Genomic DNA, 22,275 nt, shown 5'->3' on the forward strand with positions numbered 1-22,275 from the left:
CAAAGGTTCTGATTTGAAAGAGAGGTAGAGCTGGGTATCATCCACATATTGATGAGCACCCACCCCAAACCCCTTGATGATCTCTCCCAGCAGCTGCATGTAGATGTTGAAAAGCATGTGGAAGAGGACGGAACCCTGAGGTACCACACAAGTGAGAGCCCAGGGGTCTGAACACTCATATCCCCCCCCCACTTTCTGGACATGGCACAGGAGGAAGGAGCAGAAACACTGTATAACAGTGCCCCCAGCTCCCAGCCTCTCTAGACGGTCCAGAAGGATGTTATGGTCGAAGGTGTCAAAAGCCACTGAGAGATCCAGCAGAACTAGGAAACAGCTCTCAGCTTTGTCCCTAGCCTGCCGGAGATTATCGACCAGTGCGACCAAGGGAGTTTCAGTCCCATGATGAGGCCTGAATCCAGATTGGAAGGGATCAAAATGGTCCGCTTCTTCCAGGCATGCCTGGAGTTGTTCAGCAACCACTTGCTCAGTCACCTTGCCCAATTATGGAAGATCTGAGACTGGGCTATAGTTGGCCATATTGGCCACATCTAAAGATGGTTTTTAAAGAAGCGGTTTGATAACTGCCTCTTTCAGCAGGTCTGGGAAGGCTGCCTCACAGAGAGAAGCATTCACCACCCTGTGAAACCCCATCTGTGCCTTCAATAGTTTACCTTTAAGAAACTACCATCCCTCTTGGACTCCCTTCTCTTTGAGTATTTCTGACCATAATATCTCACCCAGTGCAGTGGTGAGGGAAATGCACCCTGTGTGAGCTCAGAAGGGCACTTTTAATGCCTATGTTCCTGCAAAAGACACGGTGCCTCCAAGAGACAGATATGGGCGATACTAATGTCCTGGACCCACAGCCAACAGAGTACCCAGATTTGAGCTTTTATGTTATCGTATTTTTTGCTCTATAAGACTCACTTTTTCGCTCCTAAAAAGTAAGGGGAAATGTGTGGGCGTCTTATGGAGAGAATGCAGGCTGCGCAGCTATCCCAGAAGCCAAAACAGCAAGAGGGATTCAGAATATTTTTTTTCTTGTTTTCCTCCTCCAAAAACTAGGTGCTTCTTATGGTCTGGTGCGTCTTATAGAGCGTAAAATACAGTATTACTTTTAAAAGCCCATCTGTCCTTCCACTGGAAACAAAGTTATGAAGTGAAAACCCCTATCAATTCATAAACCTTTTCTTACACCGCCTCACAGAGTAGCCATTTGAATCACCACTCATTGGCCTTCTGTTTTTTACCAGCAAGAAGTACACATCTTTCCAGGGGTGGGTTTGTCTGCAATCAGGTACTCCCTAGAAGTGATCTTTTCCAATAAGTGTGGGTGGGTGTAAGAGGATCCCTGCGCCCAAATAACAAATGCAAAATGTAATAACTTTGCAATGAGGCTTAGACAAGCCTCCTGCTATACAGGAGCTAAGGACTGGGCACTCAATGAGAACTCACAGTATACAGTAGTTAGAAAGTAGGTCTCTTTGTGGATAATGGGGCTTCCTCCCAGGTCTGGGGATACAGGCTTGCACTGGAACTGGGGAAATAGAGGTTTCTTGTGGCTTTAAGAGTTGCTTGTGTCTGGCAGAAATTCAACAGGTTAGGCTTTTCCTTCTCTGGAAATACAATTCTGGGGGAAAGCTTCACCTGTTCTCAATCTGTCTGCCAAATATTATACTTTTATTTTATTTTTTATTTATGCATTTTCCAAATTCTATTTACACATCATACATTTTTCATCATACATTATTTCTATGAAAACTTCCCAACCTATCACTCCATGACATTCCAGGTAAAGGTAAAAGGTGAATGAATAGGGAAATATATTATACGCCATCTTTGGTATCTAATCCCATACTATAGCCAGTAAAAAGGCTTCAGGTGGGGTTTTTTTTTGGGGGGGGGGGATGTGAAAATATTTTTTCGCCAAGTATTATACTATCAGTATGGACAGTCGTGGATTTAGTTCTGGGTCTGCTACATCGCCTGAAAAATAAGATACAACTTTGAATATCACAGGAAGCAAATGCGAATTCTCTGCAGATCTGTGTCCTCTTCTGAGAGTGTATTGAAGGACCCCACCCACCTACTGGACCCAGAATGTTCTGTTACACTCCTGGACAGATATCTTGTAGGTTCACATTCAAGAGACCAAACAAGAGGCTAGAATGCTAAGATTTATTTGCAGTTGCTGAATTCTTCCTGAATTCTGGGCTGCCCATGAAATCTGGATTCAGGGCTTAAGGACTACAGAAGCAGAGTGGAGGTATCAAGCAGTGAAGATATGCCACTGAGATCATTTGGTGACCCTGCTGAGCATGAGATTGGGTTGATCCCAATCTGTGTCTCAGTTTTCATCGGCCATAGTAGCTGCCTCTACATCTGTGAGGAGAAAGAAAAGGGCAGGGGATTCATTCCTCTGAGAGGCCAGCTATGATCTTCTTTATGAAGAAGGCAGGAGTCACGGAATTTGAGAGCTGAGAGAGACTGGAAGTCATTTAGTCCAGCAACTTGAAACTAAAGTGTCCCCAGCATGTGGCTATCTCAAGGGGCAGACTTTCTCTCACTCCAAAATACCACTCTGTTGGGATTGGGTCCATTCTCCCCCTGTTTTTGCCATCAGGAATTGCCTCCCAGTGTTCTATCCAAATCTACCCTAGTGCAACTTAAGCCTCAAGACCCACTCCTCCCCTCTGGGGCAGCAAAGGATGATTCTTTGCCATCTTCCAATTGACAGCCCTCCATGGATATAAAGAGTGCTCTCCTCTCTCCCTTCAGTCGTCCCTTCTCCAGCCTAAACCAACTCTGTGGTGTATCCAATGTTAGACCTACTTCAAGTCGGCCCATTGAAATTAAAGAACATGCCTAAGTTAGGTCCATTCATTCCAATGGCTCAGAGTAGAACTTCCTTGAACATAACCTTTCATTGCTATAACCTTTCCTTCCTCCTAGGGCGTGTTTCTGAGGTCTCTGCTCATCCTCATTGCCCTCCTCCAAAACCCTTCCGGGTTCTCTACTGATTGCCTTCTCATCTTCCTAGAACAACATTCATGCTCTCTAATATCTGAGCAAAAGACAGCTAGCAGGTCATTAACGTCCCATCATGGATACTTCCTTGCTAGGGAAGCTACAGCTGCTCAATTCTTGTCCACTGCACCACAGTTAAAAGAACAGGAGCACTTGGGATGAACAGAAAAGTCCATACCAACCTCTTTTACCCTTGCTGACGGTATCTATGTAGCCAACCGAGCTCAGACAACGACATCTTTTTCTGCCCTAGAAGTAATAAGGGATGCGGTTTAACCTCTCCAGTACATTTTTAAAAACAATTGAACAGCTATTCCACTCTCTCCACTCCTATTGCCTCTGAATCCTGGGAATGGTTGTTTGAACAGCAGGATACTTACAAAACTCTCAGAACAGGTAGTTGGGCCTGTGCACTCCACACTATGGGCCCTTGTGCAGCTCATGAGAGCTAGAAGAGACAGCAAGATCAGAAGATGCTTCATGATGGATGGAGCTGGAACTGGTGCTCGCTTTGGATAGACAGAAAGGAAAAGGGGGGACCATGATTATATTTTTTCTGACCTTTAGAAAACATGCAATAAACACGGAACAACAGAGGCAATGAGAGCAATATCTACAACAACATTTAGAGTCATATCACAAAAGGTTAATGTCACAGAACATATGAGGAAGTGATTTAGAATAAAACTTAGAGCATATGCCCTAAAAAGCCTCAACCCTATATACCTGAAGGAGCGTCTCCACCCCCATCATTCAGCCCAGACACTGAGGTCCAGCTCCAAGGGATTTCTGGTGGTTCCCTCACTGCAAGAAGCAAAGTAACAGGGAACCAGGCAGAGGGCCTTCTTGATAGTGGCACCCGCCCTGTGGAATGCCCTCCCATCAGTTGTCAAGGAAATGAACAACTATCTGACTTTTAGAAGGCATCTGAAAGCAGCCCTGTTTAAGGAAGTTTTTAATGTCTGATGTTTTATCATGTTTTTAATATTCTGTTAGGAGCTGCACAGAGTGGCTGGGGAAATTATTATTATTATTATTATTATTATTATTATTATTATTATTCCTTATATATGGGCAGAATGTGGGCTAATTGGCATGTAGTCTGGGCAGGTGAGAAGATTTCAGAAAGAAAGAAACACTTACTTGAGACAGTGTTGGGTTGTGGGCATCCTTTAGGAACTGTTGTCAGACATGGTCTGTGGGTGCTGCCGGTGCCCTTTGGCTTGATGGACACATTGGGGTGTAAGTTGCCCAATGGGGCCATGGTATGACTCTTTGGTTTTTAAACCAAAGGTCCTTGCAGCAGGAAGGAAGGAATCACAGGAAACCTCACTGCATGCACAATATAATAATAATAATAATAATAATAATAATAATAATAATAATAATAATAATAGTAATTTTTATTTATACCCCCGCCTTCCCCAGCCAAGGCCGGGTTCAGGGCGGCTAATAAGCAATAATAAAAACAAGTTGAATGAATACAACTTAAAAACAAGATTAAAATACAACATTGAAACATTAAAATGCAGTCTCATCAAAGGAGGAGAAAGGAAAAAAGAAAGAGGGGGAGGGAATCAAATTGACTCCAATCCAAAGGTTAGGTGGAACAACTCTGCCTTACAGGCCCTGTGGAAAGAAATCAGATCCTGCAGGGCCCTGGTCTCATGAGACAGAGCGTTCCACCAGGCTGGAGCCAGTGTTGGGAAGGCCCTGGCTCTGGTTGAGGCTAATTTAACTTCCTTAGGGCCTGGGACCTCTAGGGTGTTGCTATTTGTGGACCTTAAGGTCCTCCGTGGGAGAGTCAGTATGTGCTGTGTGACCCCCATCTATTAATGGACATCTGCCCGGACTTTATTAGATTTGTTTACATTGGTTGAATCTGACTAACTAGTTTGTTTTGCAGATCCTCAAGTTACGTTTATTAAATATTACCAATTTATCCACCTGTAGTTGTCTTGACCCCTCTTCCTGGTGTGCTGGCAAGTGTCCTTGATGCTGTCTCTAAGCTGTCCCTCCAAACCCGAATAGTAACATCTCCCCACCTTCCTGAGAAAGAGGGTTCTCTTTGTTTCTGCCTTGTTCTCAGGAACATAGTTTCTTCACTGAAAGAATTAAGTGATGAACAGTCCCCAAGTGACTGCCCACCCCCACCTTGTCCTGCTTACAAGGGGAATGTAAGGCAGGAGATTGGAGGAAGTAAAGGAGAACGAAAAGGCTGCAGAGTGCAGACCACCACTTTGATTTAGATACCATTGACTCCACAGAACACATGGAAGCTGTTAATAATGGACCATCTAAAATCATTCGTTAAAAAGGATCAAGAAAAGCAAACTTTAAAAAGATACTTGCATATATTTAAATAGAAATATTAGAAATATAACATTTAAAGATCTCATTTAAAGATCTTAAATTATAAAGATCTTAAAATTATATATAAAGCTGCGCATTAAAATCCTTTGCAGAATTAAAGTAAGGACACTCGCAAACACCCCTTCAGTGCCCTAGAATCCCAGCACCCCACAAAGGAGTTTTTGACCAACATTTTCTCTTCCCTTTGATCATTTTTAACTGCAATTTCTTTCCCCAGATATTTCTGGGGAATAGTCAGAACAGCACTGGGCTTGATCTAACTGCTGCAGTCAAGAAGAAAATGATGTTCTTACCAAGCTAGTGGTCTTTGTCTCCAGGGATGAGAAGCCAACCAAAGTCCTGTGCAGAAGAACCCACATTGGGCTGGTTTAAATAGCCAAGTGGTCTGAACTGGGGGGATTTGTGGGTATGATTTGTTGTCTTGTGTTCCTGGACTAAGACCAAGTGTCTTAGGGAGGACAATTAGCCATCTTGTGCTGACATGGAGAACAGTGTGCTCCTTCCCAAGGCAGAGTGGTCTTTCCTCTGTTCTCTTCCTTGACTATTCCTCCGGTTCATTCTGTTCTGCATCGTACCCTTCCTGAATTTCACAATTTCTTATATCCATGCCTGAATCGCATAATGCACAACTCCTCCATCATTTTCTTCTCCCCTAGGGCAGGCTCAGCAAACAAAGAAGTGCTGTAGACACAAATGCTTTCCATAGAGTAGGGGACACTGGGTATGTGTTTATGGAACAGTGAGTGCCCCCCCCCAAAGGTTTGGGAACCTCTGCACTAAGTCATGAGGCGTGTGGAGGTTTTTCAGATCCCAATGTGATCTTTGATGCTTATCACCTCATGGTTGTTCCAACTTCCTGGCTGTATTATGACTTTTGAAAAAAGGAACATACTTTCCTCTGCGTATTTAAGAGGCACATTAGTGTTTCAATGGTACCATGAATAGGTTTAGTAACCCAGGGACACGGGTGGCGCTGTGGGTTAAACCACTTGCTGATCAGAAGGTCAGTGGTTCGAATCCCCATGATGGAGTGAGCTCCCATTGCTCGGTCCCAGCTCCTGCCAACCTAGCAGTTCGAAAGCTAGGTTTCCCCAGCCACTCTGGGCAGCTTCCACAGAAACCAAAAATACACTAAAATCATACATTGAAAACTTCCCTGAACAGGGCTGCCTTAAGATGTCTTCTGAATATCAGGTAGTTGTTTATCACTTTGACATCTGATGGGAGGGTGTTCCACAGGGCGGGCGCCACTACCGAGAAGGCCCTCTGCCTGGTTCCCTGTAGCTTTGCTTCTCACAATGAGGGAACCGCCAGAAGGCCTTTGGTGCTGGATCTCGGCGTCTGGACAGAACGATGGGGGTGGAGTCACTCCTTCAGGTATACTGGGCTGAGGCCATTTAGGGCTTTAAAGGTCAACACCATCACTTTGAATTGTGCTAGGAAACGTACTGGGAGCCAATGTAGGTGTTTCAAGACCGGTGTTATGTGGTCTCATGGGCCACTCCCAGTCACCAGTCTAGCTGCCGCAATAGTTGTAGTTTCCGGGTCACCTTCAAAGGTAGCCCCACGTAGAGCGCATTGCAGTAGTCCAAGCGGGAGATAACCAGAGCATGCACCACTCTGGTGAGACAGTCCGCGGGCAGGTAGGGTCTCAGCCTGCGTACCAGGTGGAGTTGGTAGACAGCTGCCCTGGATACAGAATTGACCTGCGCCTCCATGGACGGCTGTGAGTCCAAAATGACTCCCAGGCTGCGCACCTGGTCCTTCAGGGGCACAGTTACCCCATTCAGGACCAGGGAGTCCGCCACACCAGTCCGCCCCCTGTCCCCCCAAAACAGTTATTCTGTCTTGTCAGGTTTTCAACCTCAATCCATTAGCCGCCATCCATCCTCCAACCGCCTCCAGGCACTCACATAGGACCTTCACCGCCTTCACTGGTTCTGATTTGAAGGAGAGGTAGAGCTGGGTATCATTTGCAAATTGATGGACACCCAGCCCCAACCCCCTGATGATCTCTCCCAGCAGCTTCATATAGATGTTAAAAAGCATGGGGGAGAGGACGGAACCCTGAGGCACCCCACAAGTGAGGATCCAGGGGTCTGAACACTCATCCCCCCCCACTTTCTGAACACGGCCCAGGAGGAAGGAGCGAAACCACTGTATAACAGTGTCCCCAGCTTCCAGCCCCTCTAGATGGTCCAGAAGAATGTTATGGTCAATTGTATCAAAGGCCGCTGAGAGATCCAGCAGAACTAGGAAACAGCTCTCACCTTTGTCCCTAGCTCGCCGGAGATCCCCAACCAGTGCGACAGAGGCAGTTTCAGTCCCATGATGAGGCCTGAATCCCGATTGGAAGGGATCCAAACGGTCTGCATCCTCCAGGCATGCCTTGAGTTGTTCAGCAACCACGCACTCAATCACCTTGCCCAAGAATGGAAGATTTGAGACTGGGTAATAGTTGGCCATACTGGCTGGGTCTAAAGATGGTTTTTAAAGAAGCGGTTTACTGACCTCCTCTTTCAGCGGATCTGGGAATGTTCCCTCGCAGAGGGAAGCATTCACCACCCCGCAGAGCCCATCGCTCAGCCCTTCCCGGCTTACTTTTATTAGCCAGGATGGGCAAGGATCAAGGAGACAGGTGGTTGGTTTCATGCGTCCAAGCAGCCTGTCCACATCCTCGGAGGTAACGGATTGAAACTGATTCCATGCAACTTGACCAGACAGGGCTCTAGCACTCTCCCGCCCCAGCCCTGCTCCCACGGTGGTGTCTAGCTCCTTCCGAATATGAGTGATTTTATCTGCAAAAAACTTTGCAAAATCGTTGCAGGAGATCTTGGGGTCTTTACAAGGCCCCGGTGGTAAAGGTGGTTCCGTTAAATTGCGGACCACCTGAAAGAGTCTCCTGCTACTATTTTCTGCAGATGCAATAGAGGCGGTGAAGAAAGTCTTCTTCGCTGTTGCTATCGCCACTTGGTAGGCTCGACGTTGAGCTCTAACCTGTGTCCAGTCAGATTCGGAATGAGTTTTCTGCCACCGACGCTCTAGCCGTCTCAGCAATTGTTTCATTGCCCTCAGCTCCGAAGTAAACCACGGGGCTGTCCAGGCTCCATGCAATCGGAGAGGGCGCTTCGGAGCCAGACAGTTGATAGCCCTGGTTAACTCCGCATTACAGCAGGCCACCAGGGAATCAGCTGAAAGGCCATCAACATGGGATAAAGCATCCCCTACCACTCTCTGGAAACCATTTGGATCCATTAAGTGGCGGGGGCAGACCATCCAAATTGGTCCCACCTCCATGAAGAGGGGAAGGGTCGCGGAGAAGTCCAGTTGCACCAGGAAGTGATCTGACCATGGCACTTCTTTTGTTTCACTTTTACTTAGTGTCAGATCACTCACATCACTAGAGGTGAACACCAGGTCTAAGGCATGTCCATGACTATGAGTTGGGCCAAACTTATTCAGGGACAGCCCCATGGAGGCCATGCTTTCCACAAAGTCCCGGGCGGCCCCTTGTAAGGTTGTGTTGGCATGGATGTTAAAATCCCCTAGGACAACCAAACTAGGTGTTTCCAGGAGAACGTCTGCCATGACCTGAAGCAGCTTGGACAGGGAATCCTTGGTGCAGCGGGAAGGTCGGTATACCAGTAGGAATCCTGTACTGCCCCTATTGCCCAACTTCCAGAACATGCACTCGGAAAACTGGGTCTTCTCAATAGGATGCCTGGTGCAAGCTAATGACTTCCTGAAAATCATTGCAACCCCCCACCCCAACCCACATGACCTGGGTTGCTGTGCATAAGAGAAACCTGGTGGGCAAGCAGCGGCAAGGACAGGCCCATCTGCTTCTTCCAACCAGGTCTCTGTCACACATGCCAGGTCAAATCCTCCATCCACAATCAGGTCGTGGATGGCAGTGGTTTTATTCATCATTGACCTGGCATTACACAGCAACACCTTCAGGTCATGTGGGTTTACTCAGGGTACAGGGTACTCAGGGTACTCAGATTTTGAGCTTCCAAGTTCTTTCTTTAAAAAGCCTATCTGTGTCCTCACTGGAAACAAAGTTATGAAGCAAAACCCCTCTCCATTAATACACCTTTTCTTACACTTCCTCACAGTGTAGCCCTTTGAATCGCTGCACGTTGGCCTTCTGTTTTCTACCAGCAAGAAGTACACATCTTTCCTGAGGTGGGTTTGCCTGCAATCAGGTACTCCCTAGAAGTGATCTTCCGCAATAGGTGTGGGTGGGTGTAAGAGGATCCCTGCCCCCCAATAACAAATGCAAACTGTAACAACTTTGCAATGAGGCTTAGACAAGCCTCCCGCTGTACAGGAGCTAAGGACTGGGCACTCAATGAGAAGTCACAGTATACATGACTTGTTAGAAGTAGGTCTCTTTGTGGATAATGGGGCTTCCTCCCAGGTCTGGGGATATAGGCTTTTCCTTCTCTGGAAATACAATTCTGGGAAAAAGCTCCACCTGTTCTCAATCTGTCTGCCAAATATTATACTTTTATTTTATTTTTTATTTATGCATTTTCCAAATTCTATTTACACATCATACATTTTTCCTCATACATTATTTCTATGCAAACTTCCCAACCCATCAGTCCATGACATTCTAAGTAAAGGTAAAAGGTAAAGGACCCCTGGACAGTTAAGTCCAGTCAAGGGCAACTATGGGGTTTCGGCACTCATCTCACTTATGGCCAAGGGAGCCATGGGTCATGTGGCCAGCATGATTTACCTGCTTCTGGCGCAATGGGACATCGTGACAGAAACCAGAGCACACAGAAACAGTGTTTACCTTCCCGCCGCAGCAGTACCTATTTATTTAGTTAGTTGCGCTGGCATGCTTTCAAACAGCTAGGTTGGCAGAAGCTGGGACAGAGCAACAGGAGTTCATCCATCGTGGGGATTTGAACCGCTGGCCTTTCAGCAAGCCCAAGAGGCTCAGTGGTTTATTCTAAGTATACCTTCTTTTGCTGCATATTTATTAGTTTTTCCACCCTATTCTCCTGCCATCATTTTCTTTGTTGTTGGTAACTGTGGCTCAAAGTATTACCCCTACTTGTAGAATAGTTTTGGTGTAATATCTTCTTAGGTATTCTTTGACTCTCCCCTTATTTGTCTCTCATCCTAATTCCTTATTTTGGCTGTCATATTTGCAAGTTTTTCAGACTCCATCAGTTTGTACAACTATTGTTCTTTTGCTGGATTACCTCTTTCTTTCCAATTTCTGGCACAAACTATCCTAGCTCCAGCAGCTGCATAGAGGAAACGATTATCTGCCATCTTTGGTATCTAATCTCATACTATAGCTAGTAAAAAGGCTTCAGGTCTTTTGGGGGAATATGAAAATCTTTTTTGGCCAAGTATTATACCATCAGTATTTTTAAATCATGGGTTTATTTCAGGATCTGCTACTTTGCCTGAAAAATAGGATACAACTTTGAATATCACATGAAGCAAATGCAAATTCTCTGCAGATCTGTGCCTTCTTAGAGTGTACAATTCTGGGGGATAGCTTCACCTGTTCTCAATCTGTCTGCCAAGTATTATACTTTTATTTTATTTTTTATTTATGCATTTTCCAAATTCTATTTACACATCATACATGTTTCATCATACATTATTTCTATGAAAACTTCCCAACCCATCACTTGACATTCCAGGTAAAGGTAAAAGGTGAATGAATAGGGAAATATATTATATGCCATCTTTGGTATCTAATCCCATACTATAGTCAGTAAAAAGGCTTCAAGTGGGTTTTTTTTGGGGGGGGGAATGTGAAAATATTTTTTCGCCAAGTATTATACTATCAGTATGGACTGTCGTGGATTTAGTTCTGGGTCTGCTACATCGCCTGAAAAATAAGATACAACTTTGAATATCACAGGAAGCAAATGCAAATTCTCTACAGATCTGTGCCTTCTTCTGAGAGTGTACTGGAGGACCCCACCCACCTACTGGACCCAGAATGTTCTGTTACACTCCTGGACAGATATCTTGTAGGTTCACATTCAAGAGACCAAACAAGAGGCTAGAATGCTAAGATTTATTTGCAGTTGCTGAATTCTTCCTGAATTCTGGGCTGCCCATGAAATCTGGATTCAGGGCTTAAGGACTACAGAAGCAGAGTGGAGGTATCAAGCAGTGAAGATATGCCACTGAGATCATTTGGTGAACCTGCTTAGCATCTGGGTTGATCCCAATCTGCGTCTCAGTTTTCATCGGCCATAGCAGCTGCCTCTACATCTGTGAGGAGAAAGAAAAGGGCAGGGAATTCATTCCTCTGAGAGGCCAGCTATGATCTTCTTTATGAAAAAAGCAGGAATCACAGAATTTGAGAGCTGAGAGAGACTGGAAGTCATTTAGTCCAGCTCCTTTCAGTCTGCCAAGGGGCCGGGTGAGTCCAGAAGCATTATCTAGTGACAGTGATGGAGAGCCAACTGACATTCCCAGTCTGAGTTGTTGCCATTGGGCACACCTCCAGGAAGGTCATAAACGCAGAGGCAGGCTTAAGAGTTTCTGGCATGGAAGCAAAATAGGGAGGAGGAGTCTGATTAGATTAGAACATCTTTGATATGTGATGGATGTGTGCAAGAGCCGCTCTGTGAATATGCTTTTAAATAAAGCTCAGTTGAACTGATAACCAGCTTGCTAAACTGTTTGCTGCTAACGATCATTATACAATGTTAGTCCTACTTCAAGACGGCCCATTGAAATTAAAGAACCTGCCTAAGTTAGGTCCATTAATTCCAATGGCTCAGAGTAGAACTTCATTGAATATAACCTTACATTGCTACAACCTTTCCTCCTAGGGTGTGTTTCTGAGGTCTCTACTCATCCTCATTGTCCTCTTCCAAACCTCTTCCGAATCCTCTGTTGATTGCCTTCTCATCTTCCAAGCTGTCTAACAATATCTGAGCAAAAGACATTCAGCAAGTCATTAATTTCCCATCATGGATACTTCTTTGCTAAGGAAACTACACTTGCTGAATTCTTGTCTCCTGCACTTGGGATGAAAAGAACAGTAGAAACAGACAGTCATACTGACCAGGAAGTTGCCAATGGGATGCCTGGGCCCCAGTGTCCTCTCCCAGTGCCAAAATGATGCTCGTGAGAACAATTCTGCTGAAGCCCATAGAATGGGTTGGAGTGTGCCGTTGGCCTTGCTGAGTGTGTCATGCCCACAACACTTTCCCCTGCTCTCTCATGTGCCCTCAGAGCAAGGATAGAATCATAGAATCATAGAATCATAGAATCATAGAGTTGGAAGAGACCACAAGGGCCATCGAGTCCAACCCCCTGCCAAGCAGGAAACACCATCACAGCACTCCTGACATATGGTTGTCAAGCCTCTGCTTAAAGACCTCCAAAGTAGGAGACTCCACCACACTCCTTGGCAGCAAATTCCACTGTCGAACAGCTCTTACTGTCAGGAAGTTCTTCCTAATGTTTAGGTGGAATCTTCTTTCTTGTAGTTTGGATCCATTGCTCCGTGTCCGCTTCTCTGGAGCAGCAGAAAACAACCTTTCTCCCTCCTCTATGTGACATCCTTTTATATATTTGAACATGGCTATCATATCACCCCTTAACCTCCTCTTCTCCAGGCTAAACATGCCCAGCTCCCTTAGCCGTTCCTCATAAGGCATCGTTTCCAGGCCTTTGACCATTTTGGTTGCCCTCCTCTGGACACGTTCCAGTTTGTCAGTGTCCTTCTTGAATTGTGGTGCCCAGAACTGGACACAGTACTCCAGGTGTGGTCTGACCAGAGCAGAATACAGTGGCACTATTACTTCCCTTGATCTAGATGCTATACTCCTATTGATGCAGCCCAGAATTGCATTGGCTTTTTTAGCTGCCGCGTCACACTGTTGGCTCATGTCAAGTTTGTGGTCAACCAAGACTCCTAGATCCTTTTCACATGTACTGCTCTCAAGCCAGGTGTCACCCATCTTGTATTTGTGCCTCTCATTTTTTTTGCCCAAGTGCAATACTTTACATTTCTCCCTGTTAAAATTCATCTTGTTTGTTTTTGCCCAGTTCTCTAATCTGTCAAGGTCGTTTTGAAGTGTGATCCTGTCCTCTGGGGTGTTAGCCACCCCTCCCAGTTTGGTGTCATCTGCAAATTTGATCAGGATGCCCTTGAGTCCATCATCCAAGTCGTTGATAAAGATGTTGAATAAGACCGGGCCCAAGACAGAACCCTGTGGCACCCCACTAGTCACTCTTCTCCAGGATGAAGAGGAACCATTGATGAGCACCCTTTGGGTTCGGGCAGTCAGCCAGTTACAAATCCACTGAGTGGTAGCATAGTCAAGACCGCATTTTACCAGCTTCTTTACAAGAATATCATGGGGCACCTTGTCAAATGCCTTGCTGAAATCAAGGTAGGCTACATCCACTGCGTTCCCTTCATCTACCAGGCTTGTAATTCTGTCAAAAAACGAGATCAGGTTAGTCTGACATGACTTATTTTTCAGAAATCCATGCTGACTATTGGTGATCACAGCATTCCTTTCTAGGTGCTCACAGACTGTTTGCTTAATGATCTGTTCCAGAATCTTCCCTGGTATTGATGTCAGACTGACTGGGCGGTAATTATTTGGGTCCTCTCTTTTCCCCTTTTTGAAAATAGGGACAACATTTGCCCTCCTCCAGTCTGCCGGGACTTCGCCTGTTCTCCAGGAATTCTCAAAGATGACTGCCAGTGGTTCTGAGATCACATCTGCCAGTTCTTTTAATACTCTTGGATGCAGTTCATCTGGCCCTGGAGACTTGAATACATCTAAACTAGCCAAATATTCTTGTACTATCTCCTTAGTTATTCTGGGCTGTGTTTCCTTTGCTGAATCATTTGCTCCAAATTCTTCAGGTCGGGCATTGTTTTCTTTATCGGAGAAGACTGAGGCAAAGAAGGCATTGAGGAGTTCAGCCCTTTCTGTGTCCCCTGTTGTGGTGTGGATGTTTGGTGACCCCTGATCAAGACCATAAGGATGGTGATGATCTCATTTCTCATTGTGGAAGGACTTTTTTATTCACTGGAGAAGAAAGGAAATCTGCCAAGCCAAGGGAATTACCCCCAAAATTGCTATCCTTCTACCCCATCTTCCAAAAGTGTCCAGTTCACACCAACCTCTTTTGTATGTTCCCTCCATGTAATCTATGTAGCCTGATGGCCCCTCACAACGACATATTCTTCCACGCTAGAAGTAGAAAGAGATGCATCTTAACTGCTGAGAATGTGTCTAAGGTACATTTTTAAAAAACAATTGAACAGCTATTCCACTCTGTCTACCACCCCCCAATGCCTCTGAATCCTGGGAATGGTGTTTGGACACCAAGGTAATCTCTTTGGTTAAGGGCTCTCAACTCTTCAACCAATGCAAAATTCTGCAGAGAAATTCATGACATTTATACAACAAAAGTTGGCTGTCTTTCATCTTAGTCTTGCATTAAAGGACAATACTCAGTTGGTTCTATGATTCTAAGCCCACCATTTTCAGTGAGTGGCCTCGGAGGTGGACGTAGGCTTGCTGTGAAGATGTGGTAGACCATTGATGAGCATGAAATTGACACGCATTAAATTAATTGGTTTGCATATGGATTAGCTACAATCTTACATGGGTGCTGAGTGGGTGATTGTGCATGTTTCAGACTATAGCCCCAGCCAGCTTGGTCAACAGCCAAGGGTATCTCTGTTTGAAACTTCTGGAGCACACCAGGTTAGGGAGCATGGATTGCACTAATACTAGTAATAATGATTATAATAACAGGATGGAGAAAAGCTTCCTGCTTTGAGGTCATAGAGTCCACCTAGAGCTCCACAAATCCCCACCATTTGCCTTTCCCTGCTCCAAAATTTCCAGAAGACCAACTGGAGACGTCACTAAGCCTCCACCCTTTTGAGGTGCTCTGGCCTTCCTTTACTTTGGGATTTTATAATCTGCTATGCACCAACCTCTCCAGATACAAGGATGTCCTCACCAAGCATCTGACATGATGGCTTTGTTTTTCATACTTACATAGCTGTTGCGACAAGTACTTGGACCCAGACAATCATTGGCATTTGTGCAACTCATGAGTGCCAGAACAGACAGCAGGATCAGAAGATGCTTCATGATGGATGGAGCTGGTTTTGGTGCTGACTTTGGATCAACTGAAAGGAGAAATGGGGACTTTGTGATTATATTTTTACTGAGCTTTGGAAGGCCTACAATAAACACAGAACAGTAGAGACCATGCGAGTAATGTCAACAAAAGCATTTAGAGTCATTCCACAAAGGTTGGTATCACAGAACATCTGAGGAAGTGAATCAGAATCAAAGTATTCTAGAGTTGGAAGGGACCCCAGGGATCATCTCCAAACCTCTGTAATGTAGGAATCTCAAGATAATCACACTTGACAGATGAAAGAGAATAAAACTTATAGCACATCTATGGGAATGAGCAAATGTCCTTGAGCCACATGTAGGCTACTAAGAGATGCCCTCCACTGTGCAGCCCAACTCATTGGAGGTTGTAGTCAACGTTCTTCCTTGATCATGTAAGAAGTAGAAGGCCACCAAGCTGTATCGGATTTGCCTTCCTTTGTTATTCCTCGATCCACTTGATTTCAGTAAGCTAATCTTCCTGAGGATGCCAAGTCACATGATTTGTCCAACCAGCCATCATTTTATAGAAAATCCAGCTGACGTGGACTTCCAGTGAGGTAAGATGGCAAGCGCCATGGCTGTGCAGAACTCCTGAGAACCTGCCTGGATGGTCCCCGTGCCGTTAACACCGCCGCCAAGATTGGTGGGGGAACCACAGGTGCCCGACGTGACAACCAGGGAGGCCACACAGAGCACACACACCCCAGTGGCCTTGACCCCAGTAGGACTGGGAACATCCCACTGATGGCCTAGCGGAGCTCCGAGACCCAAAGGCCTCCATATCTGAACAGAAAACAAAAAGCAAAAAGGAGGTCCCCCCAGCTGGGTACCAGCTTACTACCACTGCTGCAGCAGCCACTGCCACTGCTGCCACCAAGGGAAAGAGGTAGGGGGGTACCCGGAGGGCCAGGGAGCCTGCAAGGAATATACCCCAGGCCCAACTCCAAGTCTACCTCCCTGGTGGCTAGCACAAAAAGAGCAGACTGGGACCCAGAGGGGAACTGTGAGCCAGAGGCCACCCTAGGAAAAAACAAATGCTGGGATTTATTTATTTTTGCTATTTATTTATATTTACTCTTTTTATTATTTTTATCACACACACACACACAAATAATTTTATTATTATTATTTCCCCTTTGATGAACTGTAATGCCCTATCCCAGGGACCCACATCCAGGCCCTGTGGGCTCTGCAGTGAAATTAAAACTGCCTGTGAATCAAAATAGCCACCAATACATTTTTTATTATACACACAAACCCCTTTCCCCCTCCTTCTTTATTCAGAACCCACCATCCCACTGTTTTGCATTGTGGGTCCATGGGCTAGTCGTCTGTTTTCCAAGGCCTGAGTAGGATTTTTTTTTTTGGGGGGGGGAATAATCGAATTGGCTCTGGGTCTTCCCTTTTTTAGTTATTCTGCATTGTTGGGTGATATTTGTTGGAGTGGTATACATTCAGTTTTCAGCTGACATCTAGTCTGGGCAGGTGAGAAGATTTCAGGAAGAATGAAACACTTACCTGAGGCAGTGTTGGGTTGTGGGCATCCTTTAGTCGCTGTTGTCAGGCATGACTTGTGGGTGCTGGGGGGGGGGTGTTTCCCTTTGACTTGATGAATACTTTGGGGTGAAGGTTCACACAGTAGGGAGGGTGATGGGGGTAGAAATTACACCTGCCCAGATTTATTTGATTTGTTTACATTAGTTGAATCTGACTAACTAGTTTGTTTTGCAGATCCTCAAGTTACGTTTATTAAATATTACCAATTTATCCACCTGTAGTTGTCTTGACCCCTCTTCCTGGTGTGCTGGCAAGTGTCCTTGATGCTGTCTCTAAGCTGTCCCTCCAAACCCGAATAGGAACATCTCCCCACCTTCCTGAGAAAGAGGGTTCTCTTTGTTTCTGCCTTGTTCTCAGGAACATAGTTTCTTCACTGAAAGAATCAAGTGATGAACAGTCCCCAAGTGACTGCCCACCCCCACCTTGTCCTGCTTACAAGGGGAATGTAAGGCAGGAGATTGGAGGAAGTAAAGGAAAACGAAAAGGCTGCAGAGTGCAGACCACCACTTTGATTTAGATACCATTGACTCCACATGGAAGCTGTTAATAATGGACCATCTAAAATCATTCGTTAAAAAGGATCAAGAAAAGCAAACTTTAAAAAGATACTTGCATATATTTAAATAGAAATATAACATATAAAGATCTCATTTAAAGATCTTAAATTATAAAGATCTTAAAATTATGTATAAAGCTGCGCATTAAAATCCTTTGCAGAATTAAAGTAAGGACACTCGCAAACACCCCTTCAGTGCCCTAGAATCCCAGCACCCCACAAAGGAGTTTTTGACCAACATTTTCTCTTCCCTTTGATCATTTTTAACTGCAATTTCTTTCCCCAGATATTTCTGGGGAATAGTCAGAACAGCACTGGGCTTGATCTAACTGCTGCAGTCAAGAAGAAAATGATGTTCTTACCAAGCTAGTGGTCTTTGTCTCCAGGGATGAGAAGCCAACCAAAGTCCTGTGCAGAAGAACCCACATTGGGCTGGTTTAAATAGCCAAGTGGTCTGAACTGGGGGGATTTGTGGGTATGATTTGTTGTCTTGTGTTCCTGGACTAAGACCAAGTGTCTTAGGGAGGACAATTAGCCATCTTGTGCTGACATGGAGAACAGTGTGCTCCTTCCCAAGGCAGAGTGGTCTTTCCTCTGTTCTCTTCCTTGACTATTCCTCCGGTTCATTCTGTTCTGCGTCGTACCCTTCCTGAATTTCACAATTTCTTATATCCATGCCTGAATCGCATAATGCACAACTCCTCCATCATTTTCTTCTCCCCTGGGGCAGGCTCAGCAAACAAAGAAGTGCTGTAGACACAAATGCTTTCCATAGAGTAGGGGACACTGGGTATGTGTTTATGGAACAGTGAGTGCCCCCCCCAAAAAAAGGTTTGGGAACCTCTGCACTAAGTCATGAGGCGTGTGGCAGTTTTTCAGATCCCAATGTGATCTTTGATGCTTATCACCTCATGGTTGTTCCAACTTCCTGGCTGTATGATGACTTTTGAAAAAAGGAACATACTTTCCTCTGCGTATTTAAGAGGCACATTAGTGTTTCAATGGTACCATGAATAGGTTTAGTAACCCAGGGACACGGGTGGCGCTGTGGGTTAAACCACTTGCTGATCAGAAGGTCAGTGGTTCGAATCCCCATGATGGGGTGAGCTCCCATTGCTCGGTCCCAGCTCCTGCCAACCTAGCAGTTCGAAAGCTAGGTTTCCCCAGCCACTCTGGGCAGCTTCCACAGAAACCAAAAATACACTAAAATCATACATTGAAAACTTCCCTGAACAGGGCTGCCTTAAGATGTCTTCTGAATATCAGGTAGTTGTTTATCACTTTGACATCTGATGGGAGGGCGTTCCACAGGGCGGGCGCCACTACCGAGAAGGCCCTCTGCCTGGTTCCCTGTAGCTTTGCTTCTCACAATGAGGGAACCGCCAGAAGGCCTTTGGTGCTGGATCTCAGCATCCGGACAGAACGATGGGGGTGGAGTCGCTCCTTCAGGTATACTGGGCCGAGGCCGTTTAGGGCTTTAAAGGTCAACACCATCACTTTGAATTGTGCTTGGAAACGTCGTGGGAGCCAATGTAGGCCTTTCAAGACCGGTGTTATGTGGTCTCGGTGGCCGCCCCCAGTCACCAGTCTAGCTGCTGCATTCTGGATTAGTTGTAGTTTCCGGGTCACCTTCAAAGGTAGCCCCATGTAGAGCGCATTGCAGTAGTCCAAGCGGGAGATAACCAGAGCATGCACCACTCTGGTGAGACAGTCCACGGGCAGGTAGGGTCTCAGCCTGCGTACCAGGTGGAGTTGGTAGACAGCTGCCCTGGATACAGAATTGACCTGCGCCTCCATGGACAGCTGTGAGTCCAAAATGACTCCCAGGCTGCGCACCTGGTCCTATATTATTGTATATTGTTTCACTTTCTGGTTTAATTGTGACTTAGCATTATCTTGTTTCCCTTTCTCTATCCTCCCCAGGGCTTTAAGATTATTAGGAATGAAACACTTAAGGAGGAAGAGAAAATTGAGTTAATGTGACAATCAATGGTCTCCTCCCTTTATTAAGTACAGGAAATTAAAACATCACAGTAACCCTTAAAGATTTCCCCGTTGTTGTGTTAATTAATCAATCATCTCATCATTGGTAGTAAAACAGAAATTTTAAAAAGTAATGTGTCATTATTTGCATTGCACATGAGTTATATGCAATAATATTAAAGATAGATTTTCCACACATAGGATTGTACATAAATGAGCAGGTACATAGGTGAACATTAAACAGCTCCCATTGAGGCCCTCATTCTACCACCACTGTGATATGTGGGTGCAGGTTGTGCAGCACTGGCCATGCCCATCCATTTCCAAAGCAGGTGCAAAAGCCATTCCTGGACGAGCCAATTGATAAAAGCAGGGGCTGGGGTGGGTGGCCAAGGAGAAACATCTGCACTGAGGGTTACCCTAGTTGTCATCATCAACATAAATATCAATATCATCGTTGTCATCGTCACCATCTATGTTGTGAGAACCTTTCTTCTTTTCTTCATTGTTGTTCTTGTTCTTCTTCTTCTTCTTCTTCTTGTTGTTGTTGTAATTGTTCTTGTTGTTCTTGTTGTTGTCCTTGTGGTCTTCGTCGTCATCGTCGTCATTGTGGTCATCGTGGCCATTGTCGTCATCTGGTTTACTAGAACCTTTCTTCTTGTTCTGGAAAAATGAAAGAAGAGAGGTTGAGATGTAACTTCTGCCGTGGTGCCTTTGGACCCTTTCTACATTGACTTCCCATCCTCTGAAGCCCTTTAGGAATTGCATCGGGAAAGTCAGTCAAGAAGACCATGAAAAGTGTCTTAAGTATTTTTGCAGAGGGTGGGGATAGGTCTGATGCAAATAGGTGGAAGGAGGCACTGCCCCAACAACCTCAATCTGCCCTCAGTCACCCCCCATTAACTGGCTTCTTACAACCATCCCAAGGGATGGTTGTAGTGGATCCAACCTTGGTATACCCATTGAGGCAGATCTCCTACTTAGGTATAACTGTATAATAACCACAACAGGTTATCTCGTGGATTTTATGTGGAAGGGAAAACACCCGGACAACACCATTACTGGCCCCAACAGCATCACACATACCATCTCGGGACTATTTAATTGCTCATCGTCTAACATTGTGTATGCCATCAAATGCCAACAGTGTCCTTCAGCTCTCTATATTGGACAAACAGGCCAAACCTTACGCCAAAGAATAAACGGACATAAATCTGACATCAAGAATCACAAAACAGAGAAACCAGTAGGAGAACACTTCAATCTCCCAGGACATTCTATACAAGATCTCAAAGTAGCTGCTTTACTACAAAGGAATTTCAGAAATAGACTGGAAAGAGAAGCTGCTGAATTGCAACTCATTACCAAACTTAAAACCATGGAGAGACCTGGTCTAAACAAAGACATTGGATTCTTATCTCATTATACATGACTAACCCATTTTTCACCTTCTCACCCCTTGCCTTTTCCTGTAAGACCTATTGCAGTCGTTAAGAGTCGTCAACAGGCTCATCTCAGCTATCTGCCAATCACCCATTCCCACCACCCTTCTGAGTAATACCCCTCCCCACCTTCTCACTATATAGAAGGATCTGGCAACTTCTGTTTCAGTGTATCTGAAGAAGTGTGCATGCACACGAAAGCTCATACCAAGAACTAACTTAGTTGGTCTTTAAGGTGCTACTGGAAGGAATTTTTTTTATTTCAAGAAACAGTTATTTAATATCTGTACTAAATCTAACAAATTTTACAGACTTCTAATAAGGTAGTAAACCCACAGCTTATATTCAGGCCTATATTGAGTTCTTATAACAACAGGTAGATATTACAGGGGAGTATACTAGATGGCAAATGATTAGCTTATTTCCAGTTACTTTAGTTACTCAACTTGTTTGCATATGTGTTACAGCAGAATACTTTGGTTCTTAAACAAGGTGGTACTTTCTATCCGTCACCCAACCTTTTAACAATCACACTCTTGTTGTGCTCTTAGCAGTATAATGGACCCAGAGGATCAGCACACCACTCTTAACTGGATTGGGATTCTTCTCTACCTAGGAGATCACTCCCCTCATGACTGGAAATAAGGAAATTGTATCCTCACAGCTTCTATTTCCCTTTGCTCAAACTCAGCCCTCTAGTTAGCTCCTGTCTGAATACTCTCCTAGGACACTGCATACTGTCCTTCACACTAAGTTCAGAGACTCCTTTCTCTAACTTTATTTTCCGCAGAGTGGAAGTTTCAACCCAGAACCAACTCTCTCTCCCTATCCTAATCCTTTTCTCCCCTCTCAAATCAAGCCCTATCTGAAGATCCTCTCAGAAACTGCTCTCTCTTTTTCCTCTCCTTCCACCAGTGCTGCTCCACCACCAAACACTCTGGGGGTGTCTTGGTAGCCAGTCGGAGACAGGCTCTGTCTTTTCTACCCTTTTTGATAGGTCTTGCCCCATTGAAGGGGTTGCAAGGACTGAAGAACCCCGCCTTCCAACCGCTCTCTCAGGCTCCTCCCCAGATCTCTTCCCCACCAGCCTAAGGCTCTGACATCTTGGTCTCATGGCTCCTTCCTCTTCATTACTCTATGTGTTCTAGGAGACCAGAGATGAGGAGACCTGGTCACA

General features: G+C 45.1%; 1 long non-coding RNA gene across 4 annotated transcripts; it reads right to left on the reverse strand.

Moving 5' to 3' along the window:
• Positions 1-2,068: 2,068 nt before the first annotated feature.
• On the reverse strand, positions 2,069-15,691 carry LOC309536532. 4 transcript variants are annotated; one of them, XR_014221582.1, is made up of 4 exons: positions 15,432-15,691; positions 14,543-14,612; positions 12,202-12,326; positions 2,069-2,382 (listed from the first exon to the last, which is right to left on the reverse strand). It is a non-coding gene; the product is annotated as an uncharacterized lncRNA (long non-coding RNA). The 4 variants fall into 4 exon arrangements; XR_014221583.1 differs by lacking the exons at positions 12,202-12,326; positions 14,543-14,612; positions 15,432-15,691 and adding exons at positions 3,210-3,276; positions 3,408-3,536; positions 5,694-5,727; XR_014221584.1 differs by lacking the exon at positions 2,069-2,382 and adding an exon at positions 11,445-11,658.
• Positions 15,692-22,275: the final 6,584 nt, after the last annotated feature.

This window comes from Podarcis vaucheri (genome assembly GCF_965113315.1).
Source record: "Podarcis vaucheri genome assembly, chromosome: 7".
Classification (NCBI taxonomy): domain Eukaryota; kingdom Metazoa; phylum Chordata; class Lepidosauria; order Squamata; family Lacertidae; genus Podarcis; species Podarcis vaucheri.